At 33.1% G+C, this 18,682-nt stretch overlaps 1 long non-coding RNA gene across 5 annotated transcripts; it reads right to left on the bottom strand.

Moving 5' to 3' along the window:
- Nucleotides 1-10,548: 10,548 nt before the first annotated feature.
- On the bottom strand, nucleotides 10,549-17,755 carry LOC120082748. Of its 5 annotated transcripts, none has more exons than XR_005483265.1 (4): nucleotides 17,394-17,755; nucleotides 17,191-17,272; nucleotides 12,959-13,113; nucleotides 12,631-12,838 (listed from the first exon to the last, which is right to left on the bottom strand). It is a non-coding gene; the product is annotated as an uncharacterized LOC120082748 (long non-coding RNA). The 5 variants fall into 5 exon arrangements; XR_005483264.1 differs by having other exon boundaries at nucleotides 12,959-13,108; nucleotides 17,394-17,753; XR_005483263.1 differs by lacking the exons at nucleotides 12,631-12,838; nucleotides 12,959-13,113 and adding an exon at nucleotides 10,549-10,599 and having other exon boundaries at nucleotides 17,394-17,738.
- Between the last annotated feature and the right edge of the window lie 927 nt (nucleotides 17,756-18,682).

Raw genomic sequence — 18,682 nt, forward strand, 5'->3', positions numbered from 1 at the left:
GGCACAACGTCTTGAACCCAACCTTGCCCTTGCGTGCATGCCTACCAGCACCTCCACCTAGCCAATGAGCTACTTGCTTGTTCAACTGAAGCAGTTGCCTGCTTGTTTAAACCCAAAATTCCAAATTTCAACTTTAAGCTCGATTAACTCATTTTTCCGACACTATTTTAGAAAACTTCCTTCTACAAACTGATTTATAAATGTCTTAGCTCTCTTATCTTAAAATTTGAGCTTTAGATTCCTCTTATTTAGCCTGAAAACCTTAAATCTTCCCACATTGCTCAAGATTACTCGAGAGCTTGAACCACTTAGGAAAACTTCAAATTTCAACTCGATTTCTTGGAAGATTGCTTATGGCAGCCTAAGATCACTATCTGCACTTTTCAATCTTCAAGTTAGCTCAAGAACTTCCCTCTTGGCACGAGTGAAATGGCCAAACCTAAAGCCTCTTATGCTCCTCTCTTTTTATAGTTGAAGATGCATGCCTCAAATCAAGCTTAAGGTGCCAGCTTGCACACTAAGTGAGATTAAACCTCCTAATCACGACAGTTGGTTCACTAAGGTTGGCGTTTAAGCTGAAATCCTTAACTTCTTCACCAACGCAAGGCCTTCCTTCCATCACATGGCTCACTAGCACGTATGCCCCTTGCTCGTCCAATGCATGCGCTTGCTCCATCAGCACTTGAGGCACCCTCGCCCATTGCTACGTGCGGCCAACAGCTCTCTAACCTCAGCGCATGCTTCAACGCCTCCTCATGCCAATGCCTTAGACTAGTGGCTGTTGCATGGCTTAATTCTTGGCCATCACTTAGCCAATGCACACCTAGACTTAGCCTTGCATCAACACATGACTTACACCTCTCATAACCTCCTTAGATGCATATGGTTGCCGCACACCTATACTCTGGCCTTCAACGCAAGAAGGCTATCCATACTTAGTTTCCCACTCTTAGCCGAATTTCCTTCTTCCTATTAGGCACATACACACTTCAAAACCTAAGAGCTTTAGGTTCAACATTTCGAATATTTCCTACAATCATAATATTACCATAAGTTAACCATGCTCAATATTTTTAATTAATGATGCTTAAGTGGGGAAAACAAGGGACAGGGTTTACAATTTATCCATCTGTGAATGCAAATTCTGATTAAAACCATTATCAATTAAAAATTCTTGCAAATAGATCCTTTAGGGGTGGAATAGATGACAATTATAATTTGATTTTGGTTAAGGTCTTCCAGCTTCAAGTTTTAATAACAATCATGTTTGATTGTAATGGTAAAGCATGGATAGTTTGTGATTTCTTAAAATAATGCATAATTTTCCTAATCATTATTCCATATACATTAGCTTTAAAACTAATATATATATATATATATTACATAGTTGCTGATTTTAGTATTTTTTATAACCATGAAATTTTTTTTATAGAAAACATATCATAGCATTTCTAGCCTTGTTATGATAGTAAATGTTGGGGCAATACTTGACTTCTTAATAGCGTTGATTTTTCTTATATTTTATTGTTATTGAAACATTTGTACCCTTTGAATAATATGCTAGAGCTTTGTTAGCATTTTTATATGAGCAACACATTTTTTTAAATACATTGTAAAATCATCTATAAACTTTTAAGGTTATTTTCAAATATAGAAAAATAAATCAAAATATTTATAAAATTTAGCAAAATTTTAGAACTATCAATGATAGACGTTGATAGATACTGATAGAAGTCTATCAGTGTCTATCAACGTTTATCATTGACAGTTCTAAAATTTTGCTATATCTTGTAAATATTTTCAATAGTTTTACCATTTGAAATAATTTTTCAATTTTTATTGTATTTAAATATATTTACATCATAATAAATTTTTAAAAGTAGTATATGTACCTATTGAAGTCAATTGCTCATATTATGTATAGTAGAAAAAAAAAACATAATTCTAATTTCATTTACATCTACGATCACAAAGATAAACAAAATCTTTAAATTTCTCTCAAAAAAAAAAAAAGAAAAGAAAGAAAGATAAATAAAATACTACATTAATACAAAAAGTCAATATAATAAAATAACACAGTGCTTTCAAATGACCATTTTATTTATTTAATATAAAATAAAAACCAAATATCTCTTATAAATCATCGAAATTTAACTCTACCAACACATTAGCCAATATACTAAATAAATATTTAATTCATACATACAAAAACTCCAACAACTATCCATTTAAATAACCAACAATGCATTGCTTTTAAGTTACAAATCAAGGTTAGTCTTATTCTTTTATTCTCACTCCATTTTGAGTCAACATTTATTTGAAATTAACCATCAAAGTGAGCTTAGTTTAGTGGTAATTGACATAACCTTCTTTCCTAAAAGTTGGAGTTTAAATCGCCCATCCCATAATTGTTGTACTAAAAAAAAACCACCAAATCGATCAAAACTAAGAAATCCATGTTTATTAATTTGGAACACAATAAAAGACACCAACCATAACCACAATTATATAAAATCAAGGAATTGTAATGTCTTATTATGATAGAAGAAAATAAAGATGGAAAAATAATGCTTCTTTTGAGTATCACTTCGACTTTCAAAACTACTTAAAAAGTGTCCAAGTATCCATCTTGAAAAATAGATGAATCTATACAACAACACAAGTAATACCCAATGTTATAAACACTATGAAAGATAAGAAGGCAATCTGAGAGAGCAATTAAAAAGTAAAGACAGAAAGGTTGTAACCCAGTTTGATATAATGTCACCTATGTTTGGGAAGGTAGTGTGATTGAAGGGAAAAAAAACTTCACTAATAAAAAAAAGAATTTTTATTGAATCCAATATATAGTTTGCCTTTTTTGTGTTAAAACTTTGGCTCGTAAACACAAAAGTACAGTACGTGCTCTTTTTAAAAGGTTAAATTCTGAATTATTGAAAGAATTCTTTATAGAGCAAGAACAAGTTCTTTCTTTGATCTTTCCAAGAGTTTCTTTTACTTTACGGAGGGTATATAGGGGGAAATTTTGGTATTTGGAATATTATGAACCCTTCATGAATATCAAAGCAAATATGATTAAAACATTTATAGCTTCCACATAAATAAGGAGTTGTACAACAACTACAAATTGGGCGTTTGCTAGAATATAGAATAAGGATATAGAAACAAGAACCAATTCCAACGAAAAATCGAGTTGTTAAATAATAGTACTCTCATACTTCCTAATATAAGACCTAATTCTAACAAGACTACAAAAAAAAAAAATCATGTATCAGTCCAGGTAAATCCATTACATGTAGTAAAAAAATATATAAATAAATCTAAATGTTTTTCATGACCTTATTGATCTAACCAGAAAAAAAATGTATAATCAATTCCTAATTAAATCTTAAGAGGTGTGAATTAATGTAGGTACAATTATTGTATTAATCTTAGTTTTAATATGAAAGAGTAGGAAATAGAAAATATCTATTCTAGTTTTATCATCAGCTATGGGTTCAAATCTAAGAGAAATTCTCGAGAATATTTGCTACCTTGAATTTTTTTTGTCTTTCCTTAATGATAAGGAGAAAAAGAATTGGATAAAAAGAAAACTCCATTTTGGAGTTTTATCAACAGTTTTCTTGTGTAGGCGAAGATCCGATACTTTCAGAATCCTTATGTAAGGAATTACAAAAGAAATTCTTTCAACAAAGATGTGAATTAGGAAGGATTGGTCGACGAAATCTGAACCAGAGACTTAATCTTGATATACCTGAGAACAATACATTTTTGTTACCGCGAGATATATTGGCAGCTGCACATCATTTGATTGGATTTAAATTTGGAATGGGTACACTTGACGATATGAATCATTTGAAAAATAAACGGATTCGTTCTGTCGCGGATCTCTTACAAGATCAATTTGGATTGACTCTAGTTCGTTTAGAAAATATGGTTAGAGGAACTATATGTGGAGAAATTAGACATAAATTGATACTGACTCCTCAGAATGTGGTAACTTCAACTCCATTAACAACCACATTTGAATCTTTTTTCAGATTACACCCATTATCTCAAGTTTTAAATCTAACTAATCCCCTGACACAAATAGTTCATGGGAGAAAATTGAGTTTTTTGATCAACCATTAACGAGTAATCCTAATGTGGGAGGATTTGGTCAGGGAGATGCGGAAACAGTCCTTCAATATCCATTACGTGTGCAAGGCCTTTGGTTCTATTTTGCATATGTTATTTTGGCACAAATCTTTTTATTTCTTAAAAAAAAAAAAAAAAAACAGTTTGAGAAGGTTCAATTGTTCGAAATGAATTTCTAAATCTGCAGATTTATCAACCTCAAGTTCGTAAAAAAAACCAAATTTTTGTTGGCAATTCTACAATTTATTTATATATGATAAAAAAAAATTATGAAAAAATTTTGCTTTTTTTTTTTTTTTTTTTGTTTAGATTCATTTGCTACCGTATTTGGGGAATTACTTATACCGTATTACTAGTCATAGTATGGATATTGTGAGGAAGACTATTTTACCTCTTCTTTATTTCTTTTTTTTTTTTTTTACAATACAAATAGAAGCGTTATTATTATGTCACTGGTGCCAGATTGAAATGTCATTGAATGTATCTATTTTTTTTAATAGAATAAAAATGGATTAGATACTAAAAATGAGATAACTAAATGGAGAATAAAAAAAAATGAAGGGAACAAAGGATCTATTATTGACTATCATGAGATCCTTTCTTATAGCTGGTCCATTCATAAGTTTTTCCTTGATTCATGTTTCCATGAATTGTTGAAAATGAAAATAAGTTCATAAAAATTCAAGATCTAATAAATCAAATAATTCAAAATGATTTTTTAAGTTACTGAGTTTTTGGCTCTGAATATCCAATTGATTAATTAATTTTTATAACGTATTTTATTTTTCTTTGATAAATAAGAAAGTAATCGTTGGCGTTTTTCGAGAATTTTATATAGACCCCTTTGAGATAAATAGTCTTTTTTGTGCAATTCCAAATGTGAAGTAAGTCTTCTTTTTCAACTCTCTCAAAATGGAATCTATTCCATACATATATGCCATAGTTCCTTACTTCGACAGGGTACAAATATATAAATTTTCTATTTTTAGATCCTTTTTCAGACCTATTGTCGATACTAAGTAGCAGTAAAAAATTTGTATCCATTTTTCATGATATCATGCATGGATCAGGTATATGATGATAAATTTTTCAGAAAAAATTGTGTTTTCTACAATGGAATCTAATAAGTGAGATTTTGAGTAAGTGTTTACATAATCTTCTCATGTCTGAAGAAATGATTCATCGAAATAATGAGTCACCATCGATATCGACACATATGAGATCGCCAAATGTTCGGGAGTTCCTCTATTCAATTTTTTTCCTTCTTGTTGTTGTATATCTCATTCGCACACATCTTCTCTTTGTTTCTCGAGCCTATATAGTGAGTTACAGATAGTTTGAAAAGATCAAATCTTTGATGATTCCATCATACATGATTGAGTTGCAAAAACTTATGGATAGGTATCCCACATCTGAACTGAATTCTTTCTGGTTAAAAAACCTCTTTCTAGTTGCTCTAGAACAATCAGGAGATTATCTAGAAGAAATATGAGGTCCTGCTTCTAGTGGTAACATGCTATAGGCGATCCTGCTTATGGGGTCAAATCGATACGTTCAAAAAAGAAAGATTGGAATATCAATCTCATCGATCTTTAAGTATCAAATCAAATCCCATCAATCGAATCACTTTTTCGAGACCTAGGATTCTATTTTATCATCAATCCAATCACGATTCACTTTTTTTCTTTTTCTTATCAATGAATATATCTCTTTACTTGTATGACTTAGATGTACACTTTAAACAAATTTACTTAGGCTCCCCTTATGTGTGAGATCTCCTTACTAAAAACAAACTTAGACTCCTCTTCAATTGAAACAAACTTAGCTTAAACAAACTCATAGAAAGGTTCACACAAAAATATCGTCAATAATGCACTAACACCACATACACTCATTTTCTTTGATTGATGATCTGTTTTTCAAAGAAGTGATGGTTGTCTTGAGTACGAATTTAAAATCGAGACATGGCTCTTTGCATCTATGGCAAAATGAGGCTAAAGTCTTACGAAAATAGCAAAAACATAAAACTAATTACAAATATAGTAAAATTTACCATCAACCCATAGAAAATGTCTAAAAAGTCCATCAAAATCACACAAAAAAGTGCTAGTGGTATGGAATTCTCAATTTTTGAAGTCTATCAATGATAGATGCTATTAGTGAGTCTATCATCGATAGACTCTTTTTATAGATAGTGTCAATGATAGAAGTTTATCGTTGATAGATTCCTTTTATAGATATCATCAATATCTACCTAAGTCTTATCATCGATATCAACGATACATGGATATCACTGATATCAATCTAACTTTTATCACTGATACCTACCTAAGTTCTACTACTGATATCGCTGATATACCCTATGACTGATATCTATTTAAATTATATCACTAATAATTGATTTCAACAATACACAAATATTACTAATATCTACCTAAATCATATCACCAATATCACCAATATCTTTATTATCACTTATATCTATATAACACTAATAATATCGATTTTAAATGCTAGAATTACCAAATTCAAATTTCATTTTAAGTAGGGCTCCAATGAATTCTTTTCTAACATTTAAAGACATGAGTGATAGTCAATGAATTATTCAATCATTGATAGAATCCTCTGAGTGACTAATATATAAGTATATTAGTGGCTATATAATAATAGAAGTCTATCAATGATAGCTACTAATAGATTCGATAATTAGACTTTTGGTTTGATCTCAAGTATCAAATTACATTCTAATTACAAAAATCCAAACTAACTCTTCTACACCAATGTTCATTTACTCATAAAAAAGACTTACCAAACAAGTATTCATTAATAAATTATTGTACATTAATTTATAAAAATCTATAAATTATAGACTTTTATCACTAATTTAAGTAGTCTATAAGCAATAGAAATCTATCACAGATAGACTATAATAGACTTGGCTCATCAGTGAGTTTAATTATCAATGATATAAGTTTATTCCTATGAACTTCATAGTTTTAAAGCATTAAAAAATATGGGTTCATTTGATGGTGTTCCCGTTTCTCATTTCGTTTCCAAAAAAGGTGCCAAATTTGAGAAACTAAGAAATACTACCAGAAATATATCTTTTTATAGCTTTTTATTTCATAGCATTTTATAAACCATGCTATTAAAGAGTGAAAAAAAAGGCGGTTGGTTGGCTTTTTTTAAAAAAAATTGTGCGCACTTATGTTTTTTTCGTTTCCGCTTAAACCTTCGTATTTTTTCCCTTCCCTTCTCCTCACATTTCATCTCCTCACACTCTTCCTTGCAAAAATCTCTCTGTTTCTCTATCCTCCTTATTTCTCTCAAATCCTAAGTCTTTAGCTTCTCTTTTCCAGTCCCACTGTTTCCTTCCTCTCCCTCACTTCGATTGCCTTCACTGTCGTTGTGGCCCAATCTAAAAAATGTCGCGGAAGCTTTTCATCTATATGATTTTGACCTTTTCCTCTTGCAATTTCTTCTCTCTCTCTGATTTTATTATGTTCAATGGGAGCTTCCATTTTTGGTCCTCATATCATGTAACGAAGATTCATTATCCTTTTTATTTGATTTCAATTCTCATTTTTCATATTCAACTTATTTTATTTTTTAATTTAGAGAGGGGAAGGGATTCATTCATCTCTTTGTTCGTATTGTTCTTCCCCAAATCCAATACCATGATTATCTACAGTAACTGCAATCTTCTTTTCTTTCATTTTGATTTCAATTGATTTCCGTTTTCTAGTTGTCGTGGGTGAAGAAAGGTTTTTTTTTCCCTCTTTTTTGTATCTATTTATTCTTATTTTTGTTTTCCCTCTCTTTTTCTTGTGTCCATGAAGTGGAGATTAAAGACCAAACAAATCAAATTTAAGAAACGAAAACGGAAATCAGTAAATTCAGTTGTTTAAGTTTTCTTCTTTTTGTTCATCCTTGCTAGGTTATAGAAGAGCAGTTTTCGAAACTGAATAGGTAAATCACAACATGGTTGATAATTAAATTTGGTAAAAAAAAATCAAGGGAGGTTGGAAAAGGAAGAATGGGAATGGAAGAAATAAAAGGAGAAGAGGGAAAGGGCATGCACAAATTTGAGTGCAACAACACTCGTGTTGGGTGAAAATTTTAGTTTTAAAAATTAAGAGGGAACCAACCTTTGGTTGGAGAATCCTACATTGGAAAACTTTACTTTGGAAGTCTCCCTTATATACTTCAACCTTGAGCTTTGGGTTTGGCCTAAGGGATACCCATGTGTTTGGAGGAAGTGAGAAGATAGATCAATGTGGGTTCAGTGGATGTCTCACACATGCCGCCGTCCGGTCGGGCGCGTGTGATTGTTATTACTATTAATCTCTTTAATAAAAATATTAGTTTTTTTTTAATTTTAAAACCGGAAAAAGAAAAGTCCTCCCCGGTGAGTCGTCCAGCAGTTCATTCACACAATTTCTTCACTTCCATTCGAATGTTCTCCTTTCCTTTCCTACTCTTCTATTTTCCGTTTTTTGAGCAGTAAGTTAGAAAGGGTGTGTGTTTCGGTCAGTAATGGTGTATTTTCGATCGGGTTGTTTTGGTTGTTTTATCCTGGAGACGATGTGGTGATATTTCAGACTTGCTTGCGCACTTAGGTAGAGCCGCGAAACGTCTTAAAGAGAGCGAGCTCCACGACTCAGCCTATACCGAGTTTCTATTTTGTAGGTTTTATTCTTTGACCATTTGTTGTTCGTCGTCTGAAGATCTTGCCGTTTCCAACAACTTGCCCAAGGGTGTGTTTGGGATTCTAATTGTGTGGATGGATTCGAACCGGAGTGATAGCAACAGTGGTGGCAGAGGGGATTCCAAAAGGAGCCCCACAGCGGCAGAGAAATGTATTTGGGGTGGGTCTATGAAGCTTACATGTCTATGGAGTATATGGAAATCGTCGAGAAGGATTCATGACTTGTCATGAAAATCGGAAAAATAAAAAGGATATTGTACTTTTAGAAACTATTTAGGAAAATATTGTTGTTTTCAAACTATTTGTAAAAATATTGTTGTTTTAAATAAGTCACGACCTAGTAGGTCGAATTTTCAACCCTCGACCTTCCTTTTTTTTTTTAGAAAAATATTGTTGTTTTCAAATGGATTCTGTAATCTCAGCAAGTCTGACTAAATAATGCGCTAATGAATCTCATTCTTTTTGCCACTGAACTTTCCAATCAAATTCGAGAGCGAGATTATGAGAGACAGCGAGAGTTTGAGAGAGCAAGATTTTAAGCGAGAGCATGAGCGAGAGCGAGAATATCATACAAATTTCTCCTTTTTTTTTTCCTTTTTAATTATTACACATTCCACCTTTTTTTTTTCTAATCCTTTTTTTTTTTTAATTTTCCATTTTATAAAAAAAAATTCTAAAAATATTTATTATTTTATTATATTTATTATTTAAACTCTAAAAAGAATAAATTAAAAAAAATAATAACTCATAAAAATAAAAAAAATGTAAATTAAATATCTTATTTATATAAAAATAATTACAAAAATCAATGTTGTCCCACAAGGCGGACATCGTCGATTTCGAGCTGGTTGTCGTTGTCGACTTCGAACTTGAGGTTGCTCGGATTCTTCTTGATGTTGCCTCGGTACCCTGCAGGCGCTTCATAATAATAAATATTCATTATGCTCTCCACGACCCGACCATGTCCATGCACGTATGAAGACGAAGGACCAGCCTCTGAGTCATAATGTCCTGAACTAAATGCTGGCATCATCATCATCGGACTAACATAATCAGTTTGACTCTGCGTCTGCGTCATAGGAGGCAACTCTTCCACATTATGTGCAACTCATTAAACTCATCCTCTTCTCGAACAGGTCCTCTTATTCTAGGAGCTGGTGGAGGAACAATAGGTATTATCGTACATATAATGAATTTCCTCCATATAGCTTTGGTTTGTCACTACATATAGCAAGAACCTGGTTCAAATCATTCGCCAACCTCACGGAGTCTACTGTTGTTCGATCTCTGTGGAATTATAAAACAATTAGACAATATTTTAAATAAATTTAAATTAAAAAATTAGATAATATTCATTCATTTACCAGATGACCCACAGCTGCTCCTGGACGAGTGACGAAGCGCCTTGTGATATTATTATACAATGATATATTCTGGAGTGTCATCTGTGTCAAACTGTTTCAAGAGAAACCCCCACTGCAATAAACCTTGCACGATAGTACCATCGCACTACCAAATTGTGCAACTTTTCTGACCAATCTCCAGTCCTTAGGTCAATATCATGCAGTACGGGTTCTGTATTACAAGGCGATGAGATATCCTGCTAAAACCGAATTGTCTCATCACCCTGTCAGAAAGATGCCACTCACCAATGTGAAACATATGAGAGACTCATCGTCCGCTATATGTTTTGACCATTCGTACAAAAATTAGGGCAAAGTATGTACAATAATTTTGTACGGCTCCCAAATAACCTGAAACACAAAATATTATATTAGAAAATATTAAAGACAAATACAATAAAAATATGAATAAATAATCAATTAGGGTTTAGTGTAATGTAACTGTTCAGGGTTGAAGCAGATCAAACATGTATCTATACTGTTGACTACATGTGTGGCTGTCTAGTCACACAATTTTGTCTCTCCAGCCTAAATTATTTTAAAAATTGATAATTTAGAATTTTAAATTAACTAGATCAATGATATAAAAATTAAATTTGAATTTAAAACAACATACCAGAACCGGTAGGCTCGTCCAACTAACTGAGCGTCATTAACATGATGTAGTTTGGAGCCATTGTTGGAAATTGCTCCCAAGCCCATAGTTGTAAAAGTATGAGAGGCCAACTATCTCTCGACCTCAGGTCTGTTGCTTTGCATAGTTGTCTATACAACCATGCCAAGCATGCTCCACCCCACGAATACCGCCCCGCATCATGGAGGTTAGTTAATAGTGGCAGGAACATCAAGTGAACAAAATGACTTGATTTATCTGAAAACAGACTTCCACCATCATTTAAGTATATTATGCTCGCGCATATCTTATGACGGTTTCCTTGTCTGCATCATCTGTGAGCTCACGAAATTGTGTTCTAACCATATTAAACTTAAACCTTGATCCTTTAATCTTGTCGGCAGGTGGGGTCGCACCGAGGTACAGTTGACAAACTTTTAACTAGTCATCGTACATCACTCCGGTGACCGGCTCATCGTCAATAGGTAACCCCGAAAACACTTCTATATTATGTAGAGTGATAGTGCACTCTCTAATAGACATATGGAATGTATGCGTCTCGGGCCTCCATCTCTTGACCAAGGCTGTGATCAGATGCCAGTCCAACTGAATAAATCCTGCCTCTCGACGTCTGCAATATATTTCTCCAGTAGTACGATCTCGCCATACAACATATGATTGATGAATGGACTGGTCATACAAAACATCGGGATCAACAGGTCCTGGGTTTATCTTGACGCTCCAATGCATCCCTTATTTTTGCTCTTCTTTTCTCGAAATAGTTCAAACATTTGAAGAGTGTTATATGAGCAAGAGCATTTATAGGCAACATTCGAGCTCCCTTGAGGACTCCATTTATGCACTCTGATAGATTTGACGTCATCCACCCATATTTGAATCTCCATCATGTGCAAGTCCATTGCTCTAAACTAATGTTGTAAAAAAAACTTAGACAGCTCCGATTTATTCCTTTGATATCTTCAATTTCTTTGTTGAACTTTTGAATTTGAAACTGACACCCGACACGATAAACATAAACTAACACCCAAAAAGTTCACGTTATCACAACGAGATGGATTGGACAGAACCAGCTACTCGACAACGATGTGGATTTTGTAACCAGTTAGGACATAATCGAAGGAAGTGTCCTTCGTTACTAAGACGGGCTCCAGATAGTTAGGGATTGAATAATAAATAATTTTTTTATTATATATTCAATTTTTTATTATAATTTATTGTATATTCAATTTTTTTTTTATAATAATCTATTGTATATTCATTTTTTTTTGTAATCAATAAAGTTTTAAATTATTATAATTTAATATATTCAATTTATAGTATAATAATCTAATATATTCAATTTATTCAATTTATTGTCTAATGATTATTCAATTATAGTATAATAATCTAATATATTCAATTTGTTGTCTAATGATTATTCAATTATAGTATAATAATCTAATATATTCAATTTGTTGTCTAATGATTATTCAATATAGTATAATAATTTAATATATTCAATTTATTGTCAATGATATTCAATTATAGTATAATAATCTAATATATTCAATTATAGTCTAATGATATTCAATTATAGTATGATTATTAGCTCTTTTTTCTCTTTTTTTATAATATATTTCTATGGAAAGTTTAAATAAAGTGAAGACTCTCGCTCTCTCCTAAGATCTTGCTCTCTCACTCTCGCTCTCTCCTAAGATCTCGCTCTCTCTCAATATCTCGCTCTCTCTGTTATTGTTGTTATTTTTCCATTAATGATTACTAGCTTTCATTTCTTCTGGAATAATCACAAACATTTTTTTTATTATGGATTTACTTTTTTGTTCGTAGACAAAGCTAATTCGGAATTGTCTTTCATTCCAAGGCATAATTTGTATCCATGTGCTTCATATCCGCCTGGTGTTTGCTCCCATAAATATAGTCATCCCCACCCCCCACGTCAATCCCATAAGCCTCCATCTAATTCGAAATGATAACAAAATGCATAGGTTGTTAGAAGCAGCTCGAGTACACAGATACATATAGTATACCATCTCATTACTTTATTTCCTCTATGAGGGAAAAAGAAAAGTAATAAACCTGCAATCCTGAGGGTGAATGTGTGTCGAAACTTCAACCTTCGACAACTTAAGCGAGATTCACGAGATTTTCCTTGTCGAGGGTTGAAGTTTTGGCTTATGTATTGTTTCCAAGTTTTTCTTTGTTCGTCGAGTTCTCAACGTTTGACCTCTAGCCTCGAATTCCCAAAACAACAATATTTCTCTAATAAGTTTCAAGACAACAATATTTTTCTAATAAGTTTTGAAAACAACAATATTAATATTAAAGGTCATGTGAAAATCTATGAAGCTTACCTGTCTTAATAGGTAAATATTGCTACTTGTAAGGAATATCCTGTGAAATAAAATTGAAGTGTAGATCTTATAGCCAACGTGATTTGGTTTGTGTGCTTGCAAGGACTGTTTTAGTACTTTTCTTTAAGATAAGCATGCACTTCGGTCTTCAATAATACTCAGAATGTATGTTGTTAAAAGAGAATCATAACATAAATGGAATTTAATTCAATCAATATGAACTATACTTGTTTGGTTGTGAATTTTCCTATCCCTTTATTGATATTTTCTTTCCTGTATTTTGTGGTTGTTGTTGCTGCCTTAAGTTAAACGTCTTTGGTTGATAAAACTAATTTTTAGTTTCTTGGAATGTTGTTAGTTACTTTGCCAACTTCAGTTCCTTTTTTTTGTTGAGAATTTATGACATGGACCTTATAATTGTTGGGTTTTATTGTTGTTAGTTGTTATCTTTGTGCCTGTTTACGACTTTAGGACTTGGACATTTATTTTTGACATGGACCTTATTATAAAGAGAATGAGAAGAAGAATTTTCTTAAAGTTATCGTAGAGATTAGTGTGTTTTATGAGGACTCCCAATGGCTCTATTTATATGACTTCCTCATCTTATTAAGATAACCCTTTGTAGAGATTTTTTAATTTAAATATTTAATAATATCTAATATTAATAAATAACTATCTAACTATTATCTCATACTAAATAGTTTAAAATATTTAAATCATATTTAAATATTTATCTTCTGCAGAATCTTTAATTTGAATCTCATCGAAATTAAATATTATTATTTGAATACAACTCAAATTAATTAATTCTCTCTCCAATTATTTAATTAAAATCTCATTTAAGAGAAGCCTTAGCAGGGAAAGATTCATTCTTCTACTCAGATGCCCTAACCACCTCAAACCAAAGGGCAGACACTGAAGAACCAGCTAAAAACCTTGATTGGGTTCTTGATTCAGGGTGTCATGTTCATATGACCCTTAACAAGGATTGGTTCAATACTTATAAAGAAATGATGGAGGCTCAATATACATGGGTAATAACCACTCATGTTCAGTAGTTGACATTGGCTCGGTTTCACTAAAGTTAGAAGATAGGTCGTGAAGCTACTCAGAAATGCCAAAAATGTGCCCAAGTTAGAAATTTGATCTCATTAGGCATGATTGACTCAATTGCAGTGAATATAGAGGGAAAGGAGGCTACTGTGAAGTTTTGAAGGATGTTAAGAGAATCTTCGGAGGGGTAAAAATAAATGGTGTTTATGTAATTCAATGAGTTAAAAAATTGCAGTCGACTTTAGTTGTAACATCTAAAAAACCTATTGAAGGAGACCTTTGGTAAAAAACTCTCACATATTAGTGCCAAAGGCCTTCAAGCTTTAGCCAAACAAGGAATCCTACCTAAAGAGGTTCATCAAGGCTTATCCTTTTATGAACATTATGTAATAGGGAAGGCAACAAGGCAAAGTTTTACCAAGGCTTAGCACACAACTAAAGCAATCCTTGACTATGTGCATTCAGTCCTTATGAGGGCCCTCACCTTTCCAATCCTTGAGTGATACCAGGTATTTCTTAACTTTTGTTGATGATTTCTCTAGAAAAAGCAGAATATATTTTCTTAAAACTAAAGACATGGTCTTTGAGAAATTTAAGGAATGTAAGATTATGGTTGAAAAACAAACTAGTTGTCAAATTAAATGCCTTAGAATAGATAATAGACTTGAGTTTTGTGCAGAAGAATTCAACGTTTTTTGTAGACAACAAGAAATAGTCAGACACAGAACAGTGAGATACACACCTCAATAAAATGGGGTGGCAGAAAGGCTTAACAAGACTATACTTGAAAGAGTGAGGAGTCTCTTATCTGATGCTATCCTATCAGAGAAATTTTAGGCTGAAGCAGCCTCCTACACAATTTACACACTTAATAAATGCCCTCATGCTTCACTAGATCTTCTATTCTTGAGGGAAAATGGACCAAACACCCACCTAATCTAAGTAACTTAAGGGTTTTGGGGTGTATTGGTTTTGTGCATCAGAGTAAGGGGAAGTTAAATGCCCGAGTTGTCATATGCATGTTTTTGGGGTTTATTGAAGGAGTGAAAGGTTTCAGACTATGGCATTCTACTGAGAAAAATTATGTAACTAGCAGAGATGTCATTTTTAGGGAGACTGAAATGTTTATGCAGAAAGCTCTAACACCCCTGAACAAGCACCTCAAGAGCAGACAGATACAATTGAGGTGGAGCATTCACTTATGCCTGCATCAGTTCCCTCAAGCTCACATTCTGATAATACCAATGACCAGGTACCTCAACATGAAGAAGAAGAAGAGGCAGCCTCTAACACTAAGTAAGAGGGACTAAACCAAAGGGATTATACTTTGGCTAGAGATAGAAAAGGAGAATAATTGTACCACCTTCAAGGTATGAGGATTACATCAACCTAGCTCTAAATGCTTCAGAACATAACAATGATACAAAACCTTCTAATTTTGAAAAAGCAGTAAATTATGCAAATGCAAGAAGGTGGATAGAAGCAATGAATGATTGAAGAAGCAGTAAGTCCCTGATAAAAAATGATATGGGGGACCTAGTTCCTCTACCTAAAGGGTGCAAACCTATAGCATCCAAATGGGCGTACAAGTTTAAGGAAGGTATCGCTAATATTCAAGAACTTAGGTATAAAGCTAGGTTGGTTGCTAAGGGGTTTACACAAAGACAAGGAGTTTACTACAACGAGATATTTTCTCCTGTGGTAAAACAAACCTCTATCAGACTACTTCTATTCATAGTAGCACAACGAACCTTGAGCTTGACCAACTTGATGTAAAAACAACTTTCCTTCATGGTTATCTAGAGGAAACCATATATATGTGTCAACCTAAAGACTATCAAGTCAAAAGGAAAGAAGATCACTACTGTCTACTTAAGAGGTCCATCTATGGACTAAAGCAGTCTCCTAGGTGTTGGAATAGGAGGTTTCATGAGTTTATGCAAAAGAATGGGTTCCTAAAGAGCTCCTATGACAGTTGTGTTTACATTAACACTAAAACTTTTGCAAACCTATCTTCTTCTTTATGTGGATGATATGCTACTATCAGGAAGTGCTATGAAAAAATTGAAACAAGTTAAAAATCTCTTAAAATCAGAGTTTGAAATGAAAGACATGGGAAATGCAAATAGGATACTTGGCATTGGTATTACAAGAAACAGAGCAACTCACAAACTATACATAAATTAGACTATTAATATTGTGAGAAATTGATTCAAAAGTTCTATATGAAAGAAGCAAAAACAGTAAGCACACCAATTGCACAACATTTCAAACTATTAATAGAGAATTCAGCTAAAGAAACAGATATTGAGCATCAAAGACTAATGTCTACAATACCTTACTCCCAAGAAGTGGGAAGCCTTATGTATCTGATGATCTCTACAAGACCAGACATAGCCTATGCGACTAGTTTGGTTAGTAGGTATGTGGCCAACCCAGGCAAAAGACATTGGGAGACTACCAAATGGATTTTGAGGTATCTAAAGGGCACTAGGGTGACAGACTACTGTACCAACAAGCCATTGACACAAAACTAGAGTTGTTTGGCTTTGTTGACTTAGATTATACAGGAGGATCTCGAGAGAAGAAGATCATTATTAGGATATATCTTCCTATATGGAAGTTGTGTCCTAAGTTAGAAGGCTTCACTACAATCAGTGGTAGCCCTTTCTACCACTGAGATAGAGTTCATTGCCCTATTAGAAGTTGTGAAAGAGGGCCTATGGCTAAAACATCTTCTACTAGACTTTGGTATAACACAGAATACAGTAAAAATCCATTGCATAATCAAAGTACTATACATCTATCCAAACATCTACAGTATCATAATCGTACAAAACATAAGTACCATTTCATTCGAGAACAAATCGAAGAAAAGAAGATTGAAGTACTAAAGATACATACATCTGATAATGCCTCTGATATGCTGACTAAAGTTGTTACACAACTTAAACTCCAGAAGTGTCTTGACATTATCGGAATTGAACTGCAAGACAAAGGATAGAAGAAAAAGATTAGCAAAAGGGAGTTGACTAAAAGCAAAAATTAATTTCAAGGTGGAGATTTGTTAAGAAACCAGAAATAAACAGTCTGAAATAAACTTTTACATTATGTTAGTGACTACTTTGTAAAATCTTCAGCTCCTTCTGTGGATGTAGACCTCTAGTTGTCGAACCACGTTAAATTCCTATGTTTCTTCTTCCTTTTTTTTCACTACATGCAAGCCCAAAAGCTTATCTTCATCTTCTTCTTTTACAGAAAGACCTTCACAGAGCACTCACATTTTTCCTCCTCTGTCTCGTTTGAACTCTGTACAAAACTGATACAAAATGAAATTGATCTAGATTGATTGCAATCTGTAAGTGTTAGTGGAGAAAGAAAATCTTGACCCTAAACGTGTAAGGCTAGATAAATATCAATGTGGTAGATTATTTACCACCTGTTTCCTTCTCCAAAGCATCAATCTTGAGCACCTTCTTCAGTTTTGGGCCTGAGTGGAAAGTGGAAAGGCCCAATAGATGTTGCTACTTATTTGTGTTGAAATATTTGCCAGGCAGGCTGTATCAAAGACCGACCTATGACAGAGGGGCAGGAAAAAACCGTTTAATTGTTGGTTCGATTTTGGAGTACAAAAAACAAAGTTGAACCGAAGTGCTTAAACCCCTATTATGATTGTGCACATTGGGGTCCGTAGTAGAATGAGTTTTGATTGTAATGTTATCCAAAATCCATGTTTGGATTGAACATTTTGGGTACGATTTGTAATATTAAACCCATTCCGTTCTGCCAATTTTTAATCAAACCCTCTTTTCCACCGTTTTCACGTTTCATGATTCTATTTTATTCTATCCTTGATATTTCACGCATTCTAATACTCCAAGTAATCCTGGTTACGTTTCAATCTCTCAAACAACTCCTTAGTTTTCTTAATTGTCGGAGTGGCCTAAATTCCAAAATAGGAATAGGAAAAATTCTTGACTTGAGGTGGTGGCAATTGCTTGAGATATCCACTTCATTTCCTTCAGCCTATAACACAGAGGAAAAGCTTGTCCACAGTCCGCATAATGAGATCTCATTTCTCATAAGACTTGTTGTTGCAATAAATCCATCAAATTTCTTTCATTTTGGTCCTCATGGTTTTACTTTTACATTACCATATTTAAAAGAAGCCTCTTTTGTGGTCCTTTGGGTAATAAACATAGCCATAATCAAAATCCCTTATGGGTCGAAGTGAAGTGAATTTGTTAGGAAGAATTTAATGTACTTGCTAACTGTTGTAATATAATTTTATTCACTCTCATGACTATTATTGTATTTAATGGAGGGGACAAAGTCAAAACCAATCATATTCATTTAGATAGAGATTGGTATAACTAGTTGAAAAGGATAGGGGATG

The sequence above is a fragment of the Benincasa hispida genome, chromosome 8, assembly GCF_009727055.1.
Source record: "Benincasa hispida cultivar B227 chromosome 8, ASM972705v1, whole genome shotgun sequence".
Taxonomy (NCBI): Eukaryota; Viridiplantae; Streptophyta; class Magnoliopsida; order Cucurbitales; family Cucurbitaceae; genus Benincasa; species Benincasa hispida.